Genomic DNA, 21,806 nt, shown 5'->3' on the forward strand with positions numbered 1-21,806 from the left:
ATCACTACGTCCTGGATTCCCCTGGGTGTCTAGTTTTAAAAAATGTACAGGTTTGCTACGTTTCCTTGGGTGCCAGCTGCACTAGGACCCAAAATCGTCAGGTAGGCACATTCTGAAAAAAAGCCTGTGCCTAGTGGGCTTTCTGCCACCCTGGAGAGGAGGGAAATCTGGGGCAGAAAGACTGGCTATTTCTTTAGATGGGTGCAAACATTGGGATGCCTTTTCTGGGCAGCCCCCATCCCTACATATAAAAAAGGCAGCATAATCGTTTGCGCCTAGTGTGCTCCTGTGGGGGCAGAAAGACTGTGGTATCTTTTTTTTCCGGTGGGGGCATTGGCATACCCATTCTGGGCAGTCCCCACACCTGAATTTTGAAAAAATATATCCCTGGTGCCTAGTGGGATTCTGCCCCTGAGGGGGCAAATAAGGGGCTTTTGCCCCGATCTGTCTCCCGGGGGCAGAAAGACTGTAGTATTTTTTTGAGGATGGGGGTATTGGCATACCCATTCTGGGCAGCCTCCACCCCTATGTATAAAGAAAAACAACAAATCCCCAGTGCCTAGTGGGCTTTCGGCCCCCCAGGGGGCAGATCAGGGACTACTGACCCCCTCTGCCTCCTGGAGGGCAGAAAGACTGTGGTATCTTTTATGGGGGGTGGGGACATTGGCATACCCATTCTGGGCATCCCCACCCCTGATTTTTGAAAAAAATATACCCCTGGTGCCTAGTGGGATTCTTCCACCCGAGGGGGCAGATAAGTGGCTATTGCCCCCATCGATCTCCCGGGGGGGCAGAAAGTTTGTAGTTATTTTTTGAGGGTGGGGGTATTGGCATACCCATTCTGGGCAGCCCCCTCCCCTATGTATAAAACAAATCCCTGGTACCTAGAGGGCTTTCTGCCCCCCTGGGGGCAGATCAGGGACTACTGCCCCCATCTGCCTCTTGGGGGGGCAGAAATACTGATGCATTTTTTGAGGGGGTGGGGGGATTGGCATGCCCATTCTGGGCAGCGCCTGCCCTGAACTTTGAGAGAATAAATCCCTGGTGCCTAGGGTGCTTTCTGCCCCCCTTGGTGGGGGCAGATAAGGGGCTAGTGCCCCATCTGCCTTCCGGAGGGGCAGAAAGACTGTAGTATTTTTTGGGGGGTGGGGGCATTGGCATGCCAATTCTGGGAAGCCCCAACCCCTAAGTATATAAAAAATGATCCTGGCGTCTTGTGGGCTTTCTGCCCCCATCTGCCTACCGGGAGGGCAGAAAGACTCTGGTATTTTTTGCTGGGAGTGGGGGCATTGGCATGCCTATTCTGGGCAGTCCCCGGCCCGAACTTTGGAGAAAAAAAATACCTGGGGCCATATGTAGGTAGCATACAATTTACCACTTCTTAAATACTGAATCAGGGGTGCAACAGGGTGTCAATGTGACACCCTGCCACCCTTGAATGTACTCCCCCCATTACCGAATCGGTATTTACCGATTCGGTAATGAGGCATACCTTCCCTCCAGGCCCATAGGAATCAATGGGAAGGTATGCCTCATTACCGAATCGGTAAATACCGATTCGGTAATGGGGGGAGTACATTCAAGGGTGGCAGGGTGTCACATTGACACCCTGTTGCACCCCTGATTCCTGCATGTGTGCACATGTGGCGCACATACATGCCCTAAGGGCATGTATGTCTGCCACATGGCACTCTTTTTTCAGCAAAATATTGCTTTTTGCAATGTATTCGGTATTGAACACCAACCTATATTTGGTGTTAAATACCGAATTTCAATTCCCTCACAACACTCATTAGAGTGTTACCTACATCTCCTTTCAGGATTCGGTATTTAACGAATCGGTAAAATTACCGATTTGGTAATTTTACCGATTCGGTAAATTACCGAATCCTGAAACATGCCCCCTACATAGCAAATGCCAAAATACCGGTCGGTAACGGGATAATTACCGAAAATCGGCCGTTACCGACCGGTATTTGGCTTCCTACATATGGCCCCTGGTGCCTTGTGGGCTTTCTGCCCCCATTGGGGCAGATACGGAGTTATTGCCATATCTGCCTCCCAGGGGGGCAGAAAGACTGTAAAAAACAATTGGGGTGGGGCCATTGGCATGCCCAAGTATATATATATATATATATATATATATATATATATATATATATATATATATATATATATAAAAGCAAAGACCCTTGCCCAAGGGGCCGCTCCCCCCTCCCTGGTGGCAATGGGGTGGACCCCTGCATGGGGATCACACTCCTGGGGCGGGATCCACTAGGGATCCTCGACCTCTCCCATGTTTTTCAGTGCTCGGGGGGCTGAGATAGCCCCACAAGCACCAAAACTGTGAAACTGAAACCAAGTTTCAGTTTTGTTTTAATTGTAATGACAGCACCGCGCCATGCGCGGAATCGTTATTGCAATGAAAACCGTAAACATACTTTGGAGGTTGGGGAAGCGCTTACCCACCTCCCAAAGCGAAAACAAAAGGGAAATTCCTCTGCTGTTTACAGCAGAGGGATTTTTAGAAAGTGTGCTCATGAGGGAATGGTTCGGTCATGAGCACACTTGAACTTGTGCACCAGACGGAATCATTCCGTCATGAGCATGGAAGGGGTTAAAAGTGATACTTCTATTGACTGGTAGCCAGTGAAGCTTTTTTAAGAAGGAGGATCTAGAAGTGTGCCTAGAAATATTGAAGAGTAGACGCTCTGCTGTGTTCTGTACTACCTGCAGGCATGGAATCAGAATGGCTAGGATGCCAAGGTATAAAGCAAATTCCAATCTCGAAAAAGAATGCTTGAACTGTTATTTTTTGGGCTTCCCAGGTTCGTAAAACTAAGAATTTCTTCAGGGCCTTCATTAATCCGAAGCATACTCTTACATTTGAGGAGATTTGGCCACTGATGGAGAGGTGATCTATAAATACAGTACCCAAGTTTCCTTTCAGTGCCTGTGGGTGGAGGAGGGGTATGGTCAACTGTAGGCCAACAATCCATCTAACCAGGAAACATATTGGGCCCAAAGAGGAGAATTCCTCGCCTTCTCAGGATTACATTGCAAGTGATTTGTTTTCAACCAGTTGAAGACAGTTCTCATACAGACAAAAAAAAGATTCCCTAGCTGAACCTGTGGCTCCCTCATAAGAAAAGAGAAACTGGGTATCATCCGCATAGGAGATGATCTCAAAGCCAAATGATTCTACTAGGGAAGCAAGCGGGTACATGTAAACAATTTGGGTCCTAATGTCGATTCCTGAGGAACTCCACTCTAAAGAGCTGCTTTAAGGCAAAACCGCTCACACCAATATCAGCCAAGCATTGTAGCAGAGTATCATATGCCACCAACAGGGCAATCAAAATTACAGCAGGGTTCTAGCCCAGATCCAAAGCAAGCTTGATGGAATTCATGATTTCAAGAAGAACCTTCTCCGTTCTGTGATGTACCAAAAACCCAGATTTATAAGGGTGAAAAAGATTGTTGTGTGTTTCAATGAACTCCACTAACTGTTGGTTGACTATGGATTCTAGGATTTTTAATCCACAGGGAGGAGAGAGATTGGTCTGAAATTGGAAAGGCTAGAGCTGACAGCAAAAGGCCTTTTTAGAAGGGGGATAATGTTGGCCTTTTTCCACAGATCAGGGACAATGCCCATCTGAAGAGAGGAGTTGAAGAGGCTGAAATAGGTTGGGAAAATGCTTTCTGTAATTTTTCTCAGAATGTGGAAGGGATAAAGCAGTGAGCCTGATTTGCAGCTCAAATGCAGGCCAGTAACAAACCTTTCTCCGGTGGCCTAAATTGTTAAAGATTGTGTTTAAGGTAGGGGTCACAACCAGAGGGCATCAATTCTCAGGGGCCGCCACAGTAAGAGATGATAGATTGGGCAGTATTTTGATATTTGTTTCATCAAAAAATTGGGGTTAGAGTCAAGGGTCAGAGCACCATCATTGAGTCCATAAAATCTAAGACAACTTTAAAGATCTTCTTTGGAATTTTGTTCTCAGTGCTTATCTTTTGAGTATAGAAGATACTATGAGCCGTTTTGATGTTGTTATGGTATTTGCTTAGGGCTTGTTTATCTAAATTATTTTATCAGTAATCCGGTACTGTTGCTTCCAGAGTCTTTCCAGCCTTTTGCAAAGCTTTCTTTCAATAGCGAGCTCAGCAGAAAACCAGGGGGCAGATGGAAAAAGCTTTTTTAGACCTTTAGCTTTTTGGGGGGCCACTCTATCCACTGCAGTAGAGAGACATTTATTCACCGCTAGAGCATCTATATTGGGTCCCGCTGATAAAATAGGGGATTAATAGTGGTAGATATATCTTCTGACAGGAAGCGAATAGCATCCCTCTGCACCCGAGTGATGTTCCCAAAGGATTTTTTTGGGATCCATTTTTGAACATCATTTAGGACTGCATAACCTTAATAGGTATTAAAGAGTCAGGTGGATCGTTTAAACATGTTTTCCTGCCACCATCTATATGAGGCTTGTCCCTGGAAAATGCTTGCAGCCTGATTTTCCAAAAGAAATTAGATTCTTCAAGGCGTGGGGATGAATCCAAGCCCCTTTCTTCCATAGTAGTCAGTAGTAGTAGTGTAGAGTACCAACAGAATTACACTCTGAGAAAAGTCTCAGTTTTACAGTGACATCCAGGGCCTATGGAAATGCCGCTCATTTTTCAGATGGGAAAAGCTCAACTGATGGCACCTTACTCAACAATCTGTTTTACTGAAATTAGACCATGTCGCCTACAGATTATGCAGCACAGACATTAAGATGTCTTACTAAAACATTAAATGCGATCTGCTGTCTACGTTGTATTTTGACAGGGGCTCAGTTCCTCTCTGGTCTAATGCCCACTCCCGTTTCTTCTTCCAACACTCTTTCATCTCTTCCCAAGAAAAACAGCTCCCTTAATGGTTAAGTGTTGAGAGGTTTTGTTATGACTCACAGATCGAATACAAACCTGATCCGTGAATCCCTCGAATCTCCCATGTAGTTCGCAATGATTTGAGGGTTACCTTTTGTAAAACTCTCATACGTCACTTTCTTCTAATGCAGTTAGTGGTCGTTCTTTAAAGTTATCCCATTTATAAAATTATAATGCTCCATGAATCATTTAGTATTTTTCAGAATTATTTGTAGTACTTCCTTTCAGATGCTCCAGAACTAGCCCAGTAATTGAGGATGAATTTATCAGATGAATTCAAAATAATTTGAAGAAGAAGTTCCTTCTTCCCTTTTTAAGTCAAGCGTAACAGTGCTTGCGCTGTTGCTTAGCGAGCTGTTGTTGATGGATTGTAGAGTTAAACTCTGGCCACTTCTTGCAGTTATTTTTCATTTGTCTGTGGCACTGTCCTTTACAAATCCTTGCTTGCTACTGGGCAATGGTTCCTTTTTCCCCTCCTTTGTCCTTCCCCTTTCCTGCCCTGGAGCACCGGTCAAGTACTCTCTCCTTACTCTTTCAGGGTTTAGGTATTCCTTGGAGGACTGCTTTGTTTTTTTAGACCAAGTTCCATATCTAGAAAAGTCACAGTGCATTCACTTTACACATAGCTGCCGCCCGCCTGCTTATGTTTGTTTATGCATATCAGCATGGCAGGGTGCCCTTTCACTTTGGTATGACTGCCGCCCGCTTGTGTATGTTTTTGCACATCAGTGTGCTTTCACTTTAGTAGGGCTGCAGCCCACTTTTGTTAGTTTTTGCATTCAGGGCAGTGCGCTTTCACTTTAGTTAGGCTGCTGCCCTCTTTTGTTAGTTTATTATGCATACAGAGCAGCACAGCACAACACGCATTATCTTTACAAATGGCTTCAGCCTACTTTTGTTTCCTTCTGCATGGCATGGCTGACTCTGCACACGAACTGGAGGCTGGTCCGACTTGCTGTAATGCCCTTCATTCACAGCCTCTGCTCCTCCACTGATACAAAGCACTCGAGCAGTTTCCTGCTCGCAACATGATAAACAGCGATGCTGGCCCCCGGGGAAAGTGAAGGTCGCAGACCAGTCTTCCCCCGGGGCACTTTGAGCAGGCTGGAAGGACAAGGAGGGAAGGGGGCTCGAAGAAGGAGGTTACGGGGCGGAAGTAGGGTGAGCAATAATGGTGTCAGGAGAGGAGGATTTGGCCTCTTCCTGACGCCTGGCACCATTGGATAGGATAGGGAAATAGTTGTGAGCAGTAGGGTTTAGGGTGTAGTTAGTGGGTAGCTCCGGTTTGGGCCTTTCCTGGGTGGGGTTAACAAAATCAATAAAGTTTAGCCTTTGGTGGGGTTAAAAAAATTAATAAAGTTTAGCAGTGGTGATGTCGGCACCTGACAGCGACATGGTGCGGGCTGCGCTGCAAGTGCTGGGGCAGGCGGGCCAGGCTGGCCGGGCGGACCTCCTGCAGCCTGGTGTTCTAGACCAGGTGTGGGTCAGCATGGTCCGATCCCTGCAGTCCTCATCAGCGGGTGTAGCAGCGGCAGTGGTGCGTGCTGCGAGGAGTCACCACACACCAAGAAATTGCCTGCGGCCAGGGGGCAGGGCCAACATAAGTCGACAGGAGCCAAGTGCAGAGGCAGGAGACAGAGCCTGCCCATGTGGCTTTGCGACACATCTGACAATGCAGAAACGGTGAGATGGCCGGGGCCTTCGGGTGATGAGCCGTCACCATAGAGCACAGGAGCCGGAGAGGCCTGACAAAGCGAGGTGCCCCAGGGAGAGAGTGAGCCTTTATATCTCACATGTAGGGCTCTAATTGGGAGCAGTGGGACCAGCACAGTTTCGGGCCTGGGCTGGGTCAAAAAGAAGTCCTGATGGGAGGGGGCACAGGCTTATCCATGCGAGGCAGGCCTCCAGGGAAGGGAGGTGGGGGCTGTGGGTTTTTCCAGTGATGAGGTGATGGGGAGTTCCCCCTCCCCTCTACCCAGGTGGGAGGGGTTAGACTTGGAGGTGGACAATAAAGGAGCAGTGATGCATAATCAAGGAAACTGAGGAGAGATGGACAATGATGTGCGAAGATAGGGAGCGAGCAGAGCGGGCAGCACCTTGGCGGGGGCACCCCTGGGGGCAGGGATGAGGCAAGGGTGCAGGAGGCTGAGGAGGGCGTTGTTGGGCATAAGTGGGTCTGGGTCACTGACAGGAAGCAGCCGGGGAAGGGAAAAGGGACAGCCAGCATGGCAGTGAGGCACGGTGGTACTGGGGACCCTCCAGGTTGGAGCAGCCTGGGGGGAAGAGGGGGTTAAGCAGGCAGGTGAGGCCGGTAGGAGCAAGCTGACACCAGTAGGGCGCACAATGGCCCAAGGATGCTGGACTGAAGCAGCAGGGGGGTCCGTGGCGGCCTGCCCTCCATCGAGCGATTGCACAGGGAATACGTCTACAATGGATTGCACCGGACAGAGTGGCATGGGTGTGAAAGGGCAGAAGAGAGGGGTGTATGATGACGTTTGGGAGCCAACGGAGGATGAGGCGGAAATAGTACTTGACTACAGGGCTGAGTGTGATGAATGGGAAGAAGGAGAAGTGCGTGATGATGAAAAGATGACTGCGGAGAGCATTCAGGAAAGTTGGTGTTTTACAAGAGGCAAGTGCGGCCAAGGACAAGTCAAAGCCAATGGGGCCGAAGAAGAGCAGACGGGGCAAGGACGAGGAGGTCCAGGGAGGACTTTAAGGTAATGGAGAATGATGGACAGCATGAAATGGAGGGGCCAAGGGTGCAACAGGAAAATCCTGCCGGTCGGTGGGTGTTTGCGAAGGAAAAGTGAGGAACTTGTGTGAAAAAACAGGCGCAGTGGAGGCGCCTGCGTTGGACAAGGATAACAACAGCACAAAGCGGGTAGTGGGCATCAGTGTCCAGATGGACACGGTGGAGGGGAAGGAAGGGAAGAATGACAAAACTGATGATAAACACCACAAAACATTGCCATACACGGGGCTGGCAATGCCATTGAGTTTGCATTTCTCTGACAAAACAAGAAACAGGATATGGAAGCATGAATATGTCAATGTCTTTAAATAACTACACAGGAAAATACAGGCAAAAGAAGAATCAAAAGAAGAGGAATGGGAATTGAATAGAAGGTTAAGAGTACCCATTAACATGGAAAACTGGACCTCAGCTGATCTTATATATGCTAGCATTTATCGTCAGATACACTTAGACAGGGCAATTGCCATATTGAAATACATGGATGTTATTCATAAGGAACAGATGCACTTTGGGGTTTCAACTGGCTTTGCTATGATGAGGAATTTAGGGCCAGAGTTAGTGTTAAAACAGACAAACCTTGGGGGGTGTATCAGTCATTTCAGGCACGTCCCACTCATCAGGGAGAGGGAGGGTCTAGTTTTGGGGCAGGAGGATGGTGTCCCACCAGAACAGACAGGAGCCACCACGGGGGCATGCTGGAACTTCGATAAGGGTTTTTGTTCCAGACACCCATGTAAGTATAAACATGAGTGCTCCAAATGTGGAGGGAGGCACCCGCTCATGCTGTGCTTTACCCTGGCCACCCCAGCTGAACAGTGGAGGGCCACTAGAGGACGGGGACAGTCTGTGCCAAAGGGCCCCAACTCTGGTATAGATTGAGGCCATGGGCCCGTGGGTCTCGATGCACCACGACAGGGAGGCAGCTCCGAGAATACATTGGGGTTTCACTGAGTGATTCAGGGTAGGATACCAAGGGCCAAGAGGGTGTATATGGGCGGACAATTTGAAATCAGTCAACGATCTGCCGAAGGTGGTAGCAGCAAAATCGAAAAGGGAAGAGAAAGAGGGGAGGATGGCAGGTCCATTCACAGATTGGCCCCTGGAGGACTTGATTATGTCACCTCAGGGAGTGGTGAATAAAATATAACTAGGGGAGTTCAGGATGATTCACCATCTGTCATGGCCAGAAGAACGTTCAGTCAATTATTTCATTTTAGAGGAGGATTTAAAGGTGGTCTATGGCTCAGTGGATGATGCCATACGCCTGGTAAGGGTATGCTGGCAGAAATGGTGAAATGTGATGTCAAGTCTGTGTTTTGTTTACTGCCCATACACCCTGTGGACTTTCCACTACTGAAGATGCAGTTTGAGGGTGCCATCTATGTGGGCAAAGTCCTCCCAATAGGCTGCGTGATCTCTTGTGCACTTTTTGAAATGTTTAGTATTTTCCTGCAGTGGGTCTTCATGAAGAGCAGTGGTCACAAAGGGGTATCTATTTACCTTGTTGACTTTTTATCATAGGAAAAGGAGATGCAGAGGTTTGTGCGAAGGCTTTGCAACAATTTGAGGGAATGATGCAGGAGTGTGGGGTGCCTTTGGTGCCGGAAAAAATGGCTGGGCCAAGCAGTAGACTGACTTTATTGGACATTGAACTGGACTCTGTGTACTGGGTGCAACTGCTGCCTAAAGACAAAGTGGAAGACGTCCAGAGCTTTCTGTTGTGGGTTGTGGGAGAGAGGAAGATCGAGCTGAGAGCGGTACAGAAGCTGCTTCCTGAATTTTGCTTGCAGAGTAGTGAGAGTGGGGAGAACTTTTTGCCGGCGTTTTGGCAGGGCCATGTCAGGCGCTGTGCTACTATATTTTGTGAAAGAAAAAACAGTCTGGCAAGTTCAGATTTGTTCATATGTGGCAGGTGCTTTAGGTTTTGGACAGTTCTGGGATGGACATTGGTGCGCCGAACAGTGGCTAGCACACTGGTTGAGGCAAGGATGGAGCATCGCATTTTTTGAGTTTTTCCGCTTTTGGTGGCATTGGAGGTGTAGGGAGCCAAACTACAGAATTGGACCGTGCTTTTCCATGTGGACAACGTGACAGTGGTGGAGCAGGTGAACAGGCAGAAGGCTTGGTACTTGAGTGTCTTGCAGCTGTTGCAAAGGTTTATGCTGAGATGCTTGTGGTTGAATGTGGTTTTACGTGCCAAACATATCCCTGGCGCCAGCAATGACATTGCGGATGCTTTGTCTTGTTCGCAGTGGCAGCGATTCTGAAGACTGTTACCCGGAGCGGAGGAATGCGACAGCTGCCGGATGACATCTGGGCCTGGGGGGAGTAAGAGTGATGAGCCTGGTCGAGAGATCGTTGGCGGACTTCACGAGACAGAGCTACAGGCTGGCGTGGTCTGAATTTGGGGATTTTATGGGCCGTGCTGTAGCCACATTGAGCCTTACGCGTCAGGACACTGAGCAGGGAGTGTTGAGTTGAGTTTTGTTTTTACGTTGCATTGATAGAGGTTTATCGCAGACGACAATAGCAGAAAAGTTGGCAGGGATATACTTCTACAGCAAGCTATATCTTGGTTTTGATCCCACCAAAGATGAATTTTGAGCAGAATGTTAAAAGGTTGAGGGCATGAATGAGGGGGGTGGGGGAGGAGCACCGAGGAAAGCTATCATGTTTGAATTGTTGCAAGAATTATTAGCGGTTTTGCCAGAGTGTTGTTAAGACCCATTTGAGGTGTTGTTATTTTCGCTATATATGATTTGGATGTTTTTTGGGGCTTTCTGGGTTTCGGAGTTGTTGGGGATGGCAAGTCAGGTGGGGGTGTCCTATGGGGAGGTGTGACTGGACCAGGGTCAATGGGGGAATCTAGTGCGTTTGTCAGGACTGACGTTGCTGCAGGTCATGCATGGATTTGGAGGCGATAAAGAGGAAAATGGCTGGTACATGTTTAATATGGACTGAGTTTGTTCCTCGCAAAGTATGGAGGGGGTGGTCAAGCATGCAGCCATTGATAAGGTTCGCAGGAAATTGAATAGGGCGATGAGGGTGTTCTGCCAGAAAAAAAGACATTAAGGTGATTACACATGTAGGTCTTAAGTTGGAAGATCCATTGTTGTTCATGGATGACGGGGTGCAACTTTCGTGGATGGGGAATGCATACTACATGATGGAAATGCAGGATGTGATCAGTAAGTTATGTAATGGTGCAGGAGGGAATACTGAGGGTTTGTGAAAGGTGGACAGGATCTGGAGGGGGCAGTTAACCACCCTACGGGGGTTAACTGGTTGGTGGTACTTTGGAGGGGTGGTGAGTCTCATACAGGTGGAGCCACCCCTCGCAGAGTGAAAGTGGAGGAGTGGAGCAGGTGAGTTGGATTGAGGACGGATGGGGAGAATGAGCTGCATGGTGATGATAAAAGTTATATATTATCTACATTTATGGTGTTTTGTTAAAGTGTAAACTATTACAACCTTGTCATAATAATGGCCTTCTACGCTTCAAGTAACAGCATGGAGTGTAGCTATTGTGCGAGGGAATGTGCTTCAAGTTTCTTGCTGGTTCTGCTCTTGGGCCTGTGAGGCATAAGTGGGGCTACCCTGGGGCTGCTGATCTACAAAATGCCCGGTAAAAAATGTGTCATTCATACTGCGCTTTCACTTGAGTAGGGCTGCTGCCCTCTGTTGTTTGTTTACTATACATACAGTGTGGCACAGCACAGTAAGCTTTATCTAAACTAATGACTTCAGAACAGTTGTGTTTCCTTATGCGAGTTGGTGTAGTGCCGTTCACTGCCTCTGCTCCACCGCTGATACAAAGGACTCAAGCAGTTTCCTGCTCGCAATATTAAACACAGTGAGGGAACGTGTTTTAAGTTTCTGCTGTTTCTAAAACAATTTGTTATGCATGCTTACCCGTCAGCTCCTACAGGGTTCAGACAAAGCTTCTAAGCTATTCAATTTCCTTATCGTTTCAGTAATTATCTCGTCATATTTCCTCACAATAGCCCAATCAGTCCAAGCAGGGCCGGCTTTAGGGCGGTGCGACCGGTGCCACCGCACCGGGTGCTTGCTTCACAAGGGACGCCTGTTTGCTTAACAGCAGCTGTTGCCTCGTTCCAGGCCGCCAGCACTTTTCAGCCGACAATTAAAATGTCAAAGAAACTCCAGTGATTAATGTTCTTCCTGGCAAGATCGGAGTTTTGTCTAGTAGACGTTTTAACTCGTGGAAGTTTGGAAGGTAGCGCAGAGGGTTAATTTGCCTGCTGCAAGAACATGTACCATGCAGATCAAAAAATGACTGTAATGTAAACAGGTCAGGGGGTTACTGCTTTTGTCAGAGGCTTCCTTTTGTTAGTTGCAGTTTACAGTGAGCTCTTAACTGTCATCAAAGAACTGCGTGCAGACTTTAAGGTATAGATTAGAGCGTATGGTTCTTTTTGCCTAGACTTTTATCATTGTAATTTTGCAAAAAGGGTTCATTTGGGTACAAATCAGTTCTTGTTATTAAAGAGAGCCCCAATCCATTGTGTTACATTCAGAGTTTGTGCTTCTCCAGACCAAGTAGTCAACTGTACTGCCTACATGTGAATCCACCCCTTGCTGTTATCTGTCTTATGTAACATTTACTATACACTGATTTGCACACCTATGGTTGAATGTCTCTGTGTAATGCGTGTGTTATCTAAAGTGCTCTGACACCATTCACTTTTATGAGTGACGCTATAAAATTAATGAAAGAGATTATGGAGAGTGTTAAAGGGTGGTAGTGAGGGTATCCGTGACTGAGGTGGTCTTTGGGGGCGCCAAAAATCTTTGTCGCACTGGGCGCCACAAGTGCTAAAGCCGGCCCTGAGTCCAAGCCTGATAATCTAAGGAACTGCGGCTGTGGAATCCATGTTCAAGTTTAGCATAGCAGCAGGCAGCTGCGTATGTCAGGGTTTATTCCAAAAGCTAACATTTAAGTGCAAGTGACTCCTGCGTCACATGTGCGCTCAAGAAAGTGTACAAGAAAGTGATTAAATGATGTTTGAAATATTTTTTATGTATTGATATCCGTTTGCAAAGTAGGCCCTTCAAAATTTCTGCAAACATTTTAATATTTCTTCCTTTTCTGGGATTACCTGCAGGCACTGTGGCATCACCAGGATAGTCTGTTCCTGGTGACACGCAGCATAATATGTAGCTGCAAGCAGGGAAGGTTCATCTACGACATCAACAGAACATAATTAAAAATGTTAAAGTATAGCAATTATTTTCCTGTTTCTGTAAAAGCGCAGTTTTCTGATCAGGCACAGTTTTAGCTCACTGGGTCTTGTGGTCCTGAAAACTGATTTACACTTCACAAATAAGCACTGCTTTAAAAAAAAAAAGAGAACGCCAAACTGAAACATAAAGAGCTTCTGAAGTTCTCAGCCCCCCATACACTGCACCTGGGGTTTCCAAGAACAAACCAAAGCCTTTACCGCAGAATCCTTTCAACGTTTACAAGCAGCCCTGCTGTGCGCGGGAACAGAGGGTCGAGATCACTATCTCATGATAACTGCACTGCATAGCACAGCAGAAAGAGGATGTGTATTACTGTGTCTATGCTACCAGACTATATTTGGATCTTGTATACAGGTGGCCAGATGTTCTACAAAAGAGCTATTTTTATAATGACCTGCTTGTTTTTCTCATGAAGGGAATTTAGCCACAAACAGCTCTTAATTTGGAAAGCGCTATGGCAACAGTACTCCACATTCGCTATGAAATATTTCAGCAGGCTACTGGCTACGTCACATGGGGAGATGGACTATTTGGGTTTTTGAAAATGTTGTGTTTATCGCCATAAAAAATGGCTGAAAACCAATGCCCAGTGAGGAAGGGATCACCGAGAGAATTCTGTGCTCTTTAATCCTGACCTGAAGGTAGAGCAGAATAACACACTGTTTGCAGACAAAGTAATTGTTTACTCTGCCAGCTCCCTTTCACCGCTTTGTTGTGCTTTCTCATGAAGGGCTCTGTCCAAAAAGACCATGGGGGATATTCACAAGGATTTATCAATGATTTATCTCCACCTTAACACATAAAAAGTGGAGATAGATCTAACACCCCATTCACAAGCTGGTGCAAACTGCATACATCGCCAGTATTCCCGCTATAACTGCCCCCAAATTTATCACCACAGCAGACACAACCAACTAGCCCTAATGAAATGCAGAGTAGGCGTTCCCGTGCAAAAACACACGAAAAAACCACAACGTACCTTTCACAACAATCTGCCATATCTGCGATGTGAACCAAAAACAGGCGATAAGCCATGTTAGCCGCAGGTATTTAACACCTGCCTCAAGCAGGTATAAAGACGGAAACTAGCTGCAGTAGGCAACGGAGCCCGCACACAGCCACGCCCGAAGAACAAACAACGCCATTGAGATACTCTTCATGCAGCTCGGATCCCCAACAGGGCCACACCACCCACCGCCACCACCCCTAGGACACGGACCCGCCCCCCCGGACCACCACAGAGGCAGGGCAGAGTGAGACAGTGGTGGACCTACCGAAAACGCACCACTCTCACAGACCTAACGCCCAAGGAAGTCATTGCCCACTACAGGCTCAAAAGGGCAACCATCCTCTGCATCATGACCCATATCTCCCACCGGCTGACGGTCCCAACACTGCAGAGAATCAACATTCCTCCGCAGACAAAGCTGCTGGCTGTGCTGCACCTGTTGGCCTCTGGTACCTTCTAAGCAACATCTGCCAGAGTTGGAGGGGTCTCACAGCCAGCCCTATCAAAGTTCATCACAACTGTCCTGGATGCTATCCTCAGCTTCATACCTCTTTACCTCCACTTCCCCAACACTGTGCAGGAACAGCTGGAGACAAAGCAAGGCGTCTACGCCATAGCCGGATTTCGTGCCGTGTTGGGGTCAATCGACTGCACACATGTGCCAATTGTGCCCCCTGCGGATACTGCACACCACTACAGCAACAGAAAGCCTTAGCATTCCATCAATGTGCAGGCAATAGTTGACCACCGTGGACTCCTCACCAATGTCGTCGTCAACTACCCAGGCAGTGTGCATGATTCCTTCATCTTCCGACAGTCCGTCATCAACCAGCGCTTCCAGGATGGCATATATGAAACTGGACTGCTCGTTGGTAAGTGCCTAATCAAAACATCACACACACCAAAGCCACCAACACACAAGGCACAACTGTGGGAATGCACATGTGACCAAACCACATACAACATGTCAAACTACGCGACCACCTACCAGACACAACAACACCACTCCATGGCCATCCTGGGCTACCCTTGCACCCAACACAGACATTTCATGACACCACAGCCACACAACAGCTGAACATGTGGAGAAGCGGAATGCAGCCATGTGCTAGGATGCAAGTGACCCGTGACTTGGAGTATACACAACGGGAAGTGAGGCGTGGATGTGCAGGACAGACATGGGAATGTAAACAACTGATATGTCTATGCAGACCACAACTGCTGTTGACTGGAGAGTAGTGAGCAGTAGACGCAACAATATCACCCCAGGCTGTGGGTCAGATAGCGGAAGTGTCGCACACTGTATCCCCCCGTATGCGTGAGCGTAGTGGGTTGGCCCTGAGTACGCCAGGGCTGCGCAGGGGTGTGGTGACAAACCCCGTTGTGCAGGCCATGGTCCACTCCCAGGAAGGCCAACTACACTGACAGTGCGGCGCCGCACGGTCTGCCACGAGGCTGATGCTGTGAGCAGCGGGGCCTGCGACCCTGTGCACCTGCTTCACTCCAGGACGCTGATGCACAGACCAGGCCTGCATGCCCCAGCGCACCTGTGCCACACTGCTCGCCTGCCGACACTGTCGTATGTCAATGAGGGCCCAACACGTGCTGGTGCAAGCACCAAGCCCCAGTTCTGCAACCTCTGCAGCCTTCACAGACCATCGCTGGCCCCCTGACGCTGGTCCACATGACTCCTTACTAATTTACATGCCCCACCGGCGTCCTCTTTGGCCCAGTAGGTCCCACATGTAGAACAGTGTCCTGAGTCCTGAATGGCAGTGACCCCAAATCCGTGGCAGCGGCCACAGCACAAGACTCCCTCTGATCAGTGAGGCATAATTCTATATCGCTGGCCTGCGACACGTGGTGCCACTAACCCTGTGCGCCATGAGTGACCGTCATCCTCCGGCGGAACATCATTGGTGTCGGAGCCTGTGGCCTGGGGGTTGTCATCAGCAACGGACAGGTACGGACTTGGTGTCTGGCCTGGGTCTGTGGCATTCATATCCGCCATGTTGCCGGACACAGCTGGCATGTGCCCCCTGCATCATGCCTTGGGGGTAGGCCTCCCATTCTCCCCTGTGACACTCCATGGAAGGCACCCATGACACATGTGAGGCCCTGCTCTGCCCTCATGCCCCTACCGCAGTCTCCCGCAGGTCAGCGTCCCATGGCGGTGGGCCCATGTCGGCCGCTGTGCATCTGGGGCCACTAGCCCTGGCGACTTGCGTCATTCCCCCTTGTTGTACTGACATTGCATTTCTGAGTGCCTGATGACTGTTGAAGTTGTTGGCAGCACTAGCTACTCCCTGAGAGCTGGCTTACACTCACCCCACACACAGCCAGTACAAGCGTCACTGTATTAGTGGGCCTGAACCAAGTATTGACTCTTTTCTCCCTGCACTGTCACAGGTGATCAAGGATATGCACTCTGCCCTTGGATGATGACACCCCTCCGAGACCCAACACACCCGCCCAGAGGCAGTACAATGCGGCCCACATACTCACCAGGGGCATCATTGAACGCACATGTGGTGTGCTGAAGTCACGTTTCAGGTGCCTGGACGGCACAGGTGGTAAGCTCCTGTACAGCCAAGACATTGTGTGCAAGATAATCGTTGCATGTTGTGTGTTGCACAACATCTGTGTTCGCACCAATGCCCCATGGATCCCAGTTCCAGAGGTACCGGACGATGATGGTGACGATGGGGCAGGTGGTCCACATCCCACTGCAGCTGCGGCAGGAATGGCCCGTAGGAACTCCATCATTGACACTTACTTCTCATGAGCACGGCACATTGTGGCTGTCCATGGCACTCGTGGGACAATAGAAGATGTCCAATTGCACTGCATGTGTGATTAAAACATACTTGCAGGTTACAGGTTGTACTTCTACATGGTCATGTTACATATTCCTGCGGTTTCAGATGTGATTTGCCATGGTGTGCACATTTGCGGAACCTGTAGTGTCCTGTGTTCTGTTGGGGAGGGGTTGCTGTTGGTACCGGGATGTTGTTAATGTCGAGGTGCACTTCTGCTTATGTGCGTATGCTGCACGGTAGGTGAATCGCTCCTGTGTCTCTGATTTGTCTGACACTGTCTCTTTCATGTGTTGTGCCTGTCAGTTCTGTTCTTCCACGGTGCTTGGATGTTGTGGTGTACATGTTGTCCTCTGCAGTCGGTCAGGGTGCATCCGTGGTACTCCGCTGTTGATGTTTTTTTATCTGTGGCATTTTCCGTATGCTGTTCTTGTGCTGTTTCCCGCATTACGAGTGTGTATTGCTGCCCTCGTGTTGGTTGTCACTGTTCTTTTATCGCACTTTGGTCCATCGCAGGTTTTTTGGCGTTGGGGGTTTGTGTTTTTATCTCCATCGAGGTGGTTGTATCGCAGGCATTGGCTGTGGTTTAGGCATACTATCGCATGGGGCCGCCTTGTTGTGAATTCCACGTTGACACGGGGTTATTTTCCCGCGATGGGCTTAGATGTTGAGAGTTGCGTTAAGCTTTTCTTGCGGTAGTTATCACACGTTCTTGTGAATATACCCACATATTGTTAAGAAATGGGAACTACTTCCCCTTTCTAATTGACTTGACACTGTGTAGTTTATTTACTGTTTTTATTATTAACTGTGATGCAATTTTGGCTGCACAGAAGCAGTTGGACCAATCATTGAGACATGTAATCCCAGGGTCCTCCAACTTCTCTAATTGTAGCCGCCTCTGGTCTGTAGCCCCGGGAAGTCAAGGCATGATGAAGTCTTTCCTCAGGTGGCATCTATGTTACTGAAGCTCAAGCATCAAATCTATAATGTGGTTGCATGCACTTCAGATAAAATATTTCTGCTGCTACATGGTACTTACTTTGACTTCTTAATTTTCCTGCAAAGCTGTGAAGGTTATTGTGAGTTCCTTCTCTGCATTTAGTTGTAATCTAAAGCACCTGAATCCTGAGATGCTGCTAAAATCTTTTGACCCTTGCAATCCTGATCAGAGTTCAGCGACCTGTGCTGGTTGTGGCATCACAATTGTGTTGTGAAACCTATATACTGCTTACTTCCCCTATTGGAGGCGCTGAATCTCTTGCATGGGTAGCATCATGTGCTATGTAGGGTGCACGATTAGAAAGGTTTTGGCCTTATCCTAAGTGGGATGATTTTCCATGTCACTGATCATAGATGCAGTTACTGAGTTAGAGGTCTGAGAAAGTAGAATTTATCATTCATATTCAGCAATAAGCTACTGAAAGGTGACCAATCAACCTTTAGGAAGGCCACTGTGCAACAACCCATACTTTTTTATATTACATTTTGATCTGTTTGTAAAAGAAGCATTTTTTGATAAAATCTGCAGATTATGCAGTAGTTGATAGATTATGTAGCAAGCGCACAGTATAAAAATTGAAAATCTGGGATTAATCCCAGCTTCCCTTCTTCAGGAAATTGCACTATCCTTTATTTTACAGAGCCTTCTTTTTTTGTTTGCAGTCACAGAGGGGAGCACCTTCAAGTATATGACTGCAAGATGTCAGCTGTACAAATACTAAGCTTGTGTTTGACCTAATAGCATAAAATGTACCGCTATTTACGGTAGGAATCTAAGCCACATATAAGGTACACATGAACCCTGCTGTGTCTCTTATTTCCCTAATAGCATTATCATCAGGACGGGGCAGTGCATATTTAAAACTCTCACTTTAAATAAATACTTCTCAATGCAGTGGTATCATTTGATGTGCTTAGTTGTAACACTTCAAATGTTAAAAGAAAAAATATATTTCTGAATTATAAAGATATCATATTCTAACATGATCTTTGTGTCATGATGTACTTGCCAAAGTTTTTCATGGCTTGCCTGAACTTCTAGCTTTTAGAGCCAACCTTTGGTTTGGCTCTGGCTCGTTACTCTCTGTTCATTTGTTGGCTTTCCCACCTCTGTTACATTGAATGTACATGGCTCAGTGGAAGGATACTTTTGTAACAGACAACATTTTGTTATTTGCAGTTAATCTAGTATTGCACCTTTTCTATTGTGGCATATAGTGCCAGCCTCCAACTTCCAATTGCCATTTGCACAATTGTACCCCTTAATGTTTTTTTCCTATCAACGTGTTATCTATAGAGTGCAGTCCCATTACCTCATCAACTGCCGCTAAAAAGCATAGTAACCTTTAAATTAAGGGTTGTCTTATGCAGTGTCAGACTGTTGATTATATGTGTGTTGGTTCTATTGTGATGTCCTAAATAGTCTATTTGTATATGTTCTACGTAGTCACCGACTGTTACCTATGTATGTGCTTGTTTACATATTTGTATATATATGTGCAAATTATGTATCCCTCCATTTTTAGGCAGGACTTCCCATGCCACTAATGCTGCCACAGTCCTTCCAGTATATTCAAAGCTGTAACATGGAATATTTTACTTTTACTGAAAAGTACCACAGTGTTTGCCTTTTACAGTGGCAGTGAGTTGCACATCTAGCAGGGTTAGCCATTCCACTAACACTGTCATAGCTCTTCCAGTCTTTACAACACACAATCACACTCCACATAATTAAAAAAAATAATTAATATCCACATAATTCGACTGCACTTCATGCCACATAATTCCACTATACCCATCCAATCCACACCACACATTCCATGCCACACAATTCCACATCTAACAATTCCAATCTAACCCACATAATTCCACACCACATTAATCCACTCCACTCTATTACACAAGGATAAATTGCATTATCAATTACAACGCCAACAGCTCTAACTTTCGCAAATGCCAAACCTTTTGGCATTGCACAAAATAAATTCAGCTTCCCAACATGCCACATAATTCCACACCATATAATACTTCTCCACACTATACCACATAATACCACATCAAACAACCCCACATCATTTCACACACCACACAATTTAATGCCACAGAATTCTACACCACACAACATAATTACACTCCACATATTACCACTCAGCACCACATAAATACACACTACTCAATATAATCTAAATACATCCCAAATAAAACAACTCCATGCCACATACCAGCAATATACATAAATGACCTCCACACCATAAAACAATTCCAATAAGCATATTTACACAACGTCACACAGGTCCAAGGCCACCAAATTCAACTTCAAACTTTTCCAATACATACCGCACAATTCCACATCAAACAACACATTTCAAAATCGCATCACAACATACCTCTACATACCTCCAATCCAAACCCCAGATTTCCACATCATTCTACCAAATTTAACCCCACACCACATAATTCAACTCTACAACATGCCACTACACATAACTCTATAACACACAATCTCACTCAACATAATTCAAATGCACTTAATACCATTTGATTACTATCCACATATTTCCCCAGTACAACATGCCACATTTGCACCACAAAACTACACACCACACAATTCCCCAACAAACAATTCCAATGCAACCCATCTCTCTCTCACACTTCCACCAACCCTGTCTTCTCTCCACACAACCACTGCCCCTCTCATCTCTCCCTCACACACCCACTGCCCCTCTCACCTCTCCCTCACACTACCACTACCCCCTCTCATCTTGCAATACCACTGCCCCCTCTCATCCCTCCCTTGCACTTCCTAGCTCCTCTCTATACTGCCAGCTCAACCATGCTACCTTCCTGTACCTCCTCGCGCTGTGCAGTGGTCTACCTCTAGGTTCCTCTCTCACTCATCCCTCTTGTACTCTGTCTGACACACTCTTCCCACCTCTTTCATGTGGTTCACTTCAGGTCTTAAAACACAATTTATTCCTGTGCCTTTTCAAGGTTTCTGCCCTTCACAGCTATGCTTTCATCCGCTTCTTAGGGTGTCTTCTGCATACACAGGTGCTCCTTATTGATGCGCCTACAGTCTTCTCTCCCCGTCATTGTCTTTCTCACACACTCTTTCTGCTTCTTTGTATGGAGAACATTCACCACTTATTGCACAAATGATCTATCCTTCTCTATCTTCCTTTCTATTCTGTGCAGCTCTCACCCCTATCTATTCACTATACCACATAATTCAAATGCACAAATACACTACACACCACACAATTCCACCCCACACAATTCCACAACTCGCAATCCCAATCCAACACACATAATTCCACTCCACACAACATACAGCCACTCCAAACTAAAACACATGGGTAAAAGACATTGTCATTTAGAGCGCCAATAGCTCTAACTCTCGCAAATGTGAGACCTATAGCATTGCAAATGCTTGCTTGTTTATGTTAGCAAACCTTCCTGTTCTTATATAAAATAAAGGCAAATTGAAGAAAGCCTAACACCATCTTCGAGAGTGCAGAGGTAGATCAAGGGCCTGATTTACAAAGGCAAACTTACACTTTTGTGTAAGTTTACTTTTTTTGGTATTCACAAACTACGAGTTAATAGTAAATTTGTAACTATGGAGACTCTTCAGTGAGGGTGGAGAACTCTGCATATAAAAAGTCAGGCCTATCTTTTTATGTCCAGAGTTCTTCGCCCCAACTGTGGAGCCTCCGCTGTCCTAAACTTTCTATTAAGAACTAGTTTGTGAATACCTATGGAATCAGACCCTGAATCTAGCGGGAACATCCTCACACAATCATATCAACAGACATTGAGTAATGGGAAGGAGCTCTTACAACGGCTCTGAAAGGGAGGGCATGTGGTCCGTTGGCCAGACTGCCGACTTTGGTGCTGGAAACCAGGGTTCGAGCCTCGGGGTGGCGTCCTCCTGTGATTCTGGGCAAATTACTTAATCTCCCCATTCCTGAATATGTAAAGTAAATACCTTCGGGTCGAGTTCACGCTATATTAAGATGCACAAAAA

The 21,806-nt window shown here is 46.9% G+C and overlaps 1 protein-coding gene across 1 annotated transcript in view; it reads right to left on the reverse strand.

The window, feature by feature from the left end:
• The window catches only part of LOC146856283 (dehydrogenase/reductase SDR family member 4-like), a 715,264-nt gene that overhangs the window by 309,750 nt on the left and 383,708 nt on the right, over positions 1-21,806 (reverse strand). The gene's annotated exons all lie outside the window — the stretch shown is intronic.

Source organism: Triturus cristatus, chromosome 4_1, assembly GCF_964204655.1.
Source record: "Triturus cristatus chromosome 4_1, aTriCri1.1, whole genome shotgun sequence".
Taxonomy (NCBI): domain Eukaryota; kingdom Metazoa; phylum Chordata; class Amphibia; order Caudata; family Salamandridae; genus Triturus; species Triturus cristatus.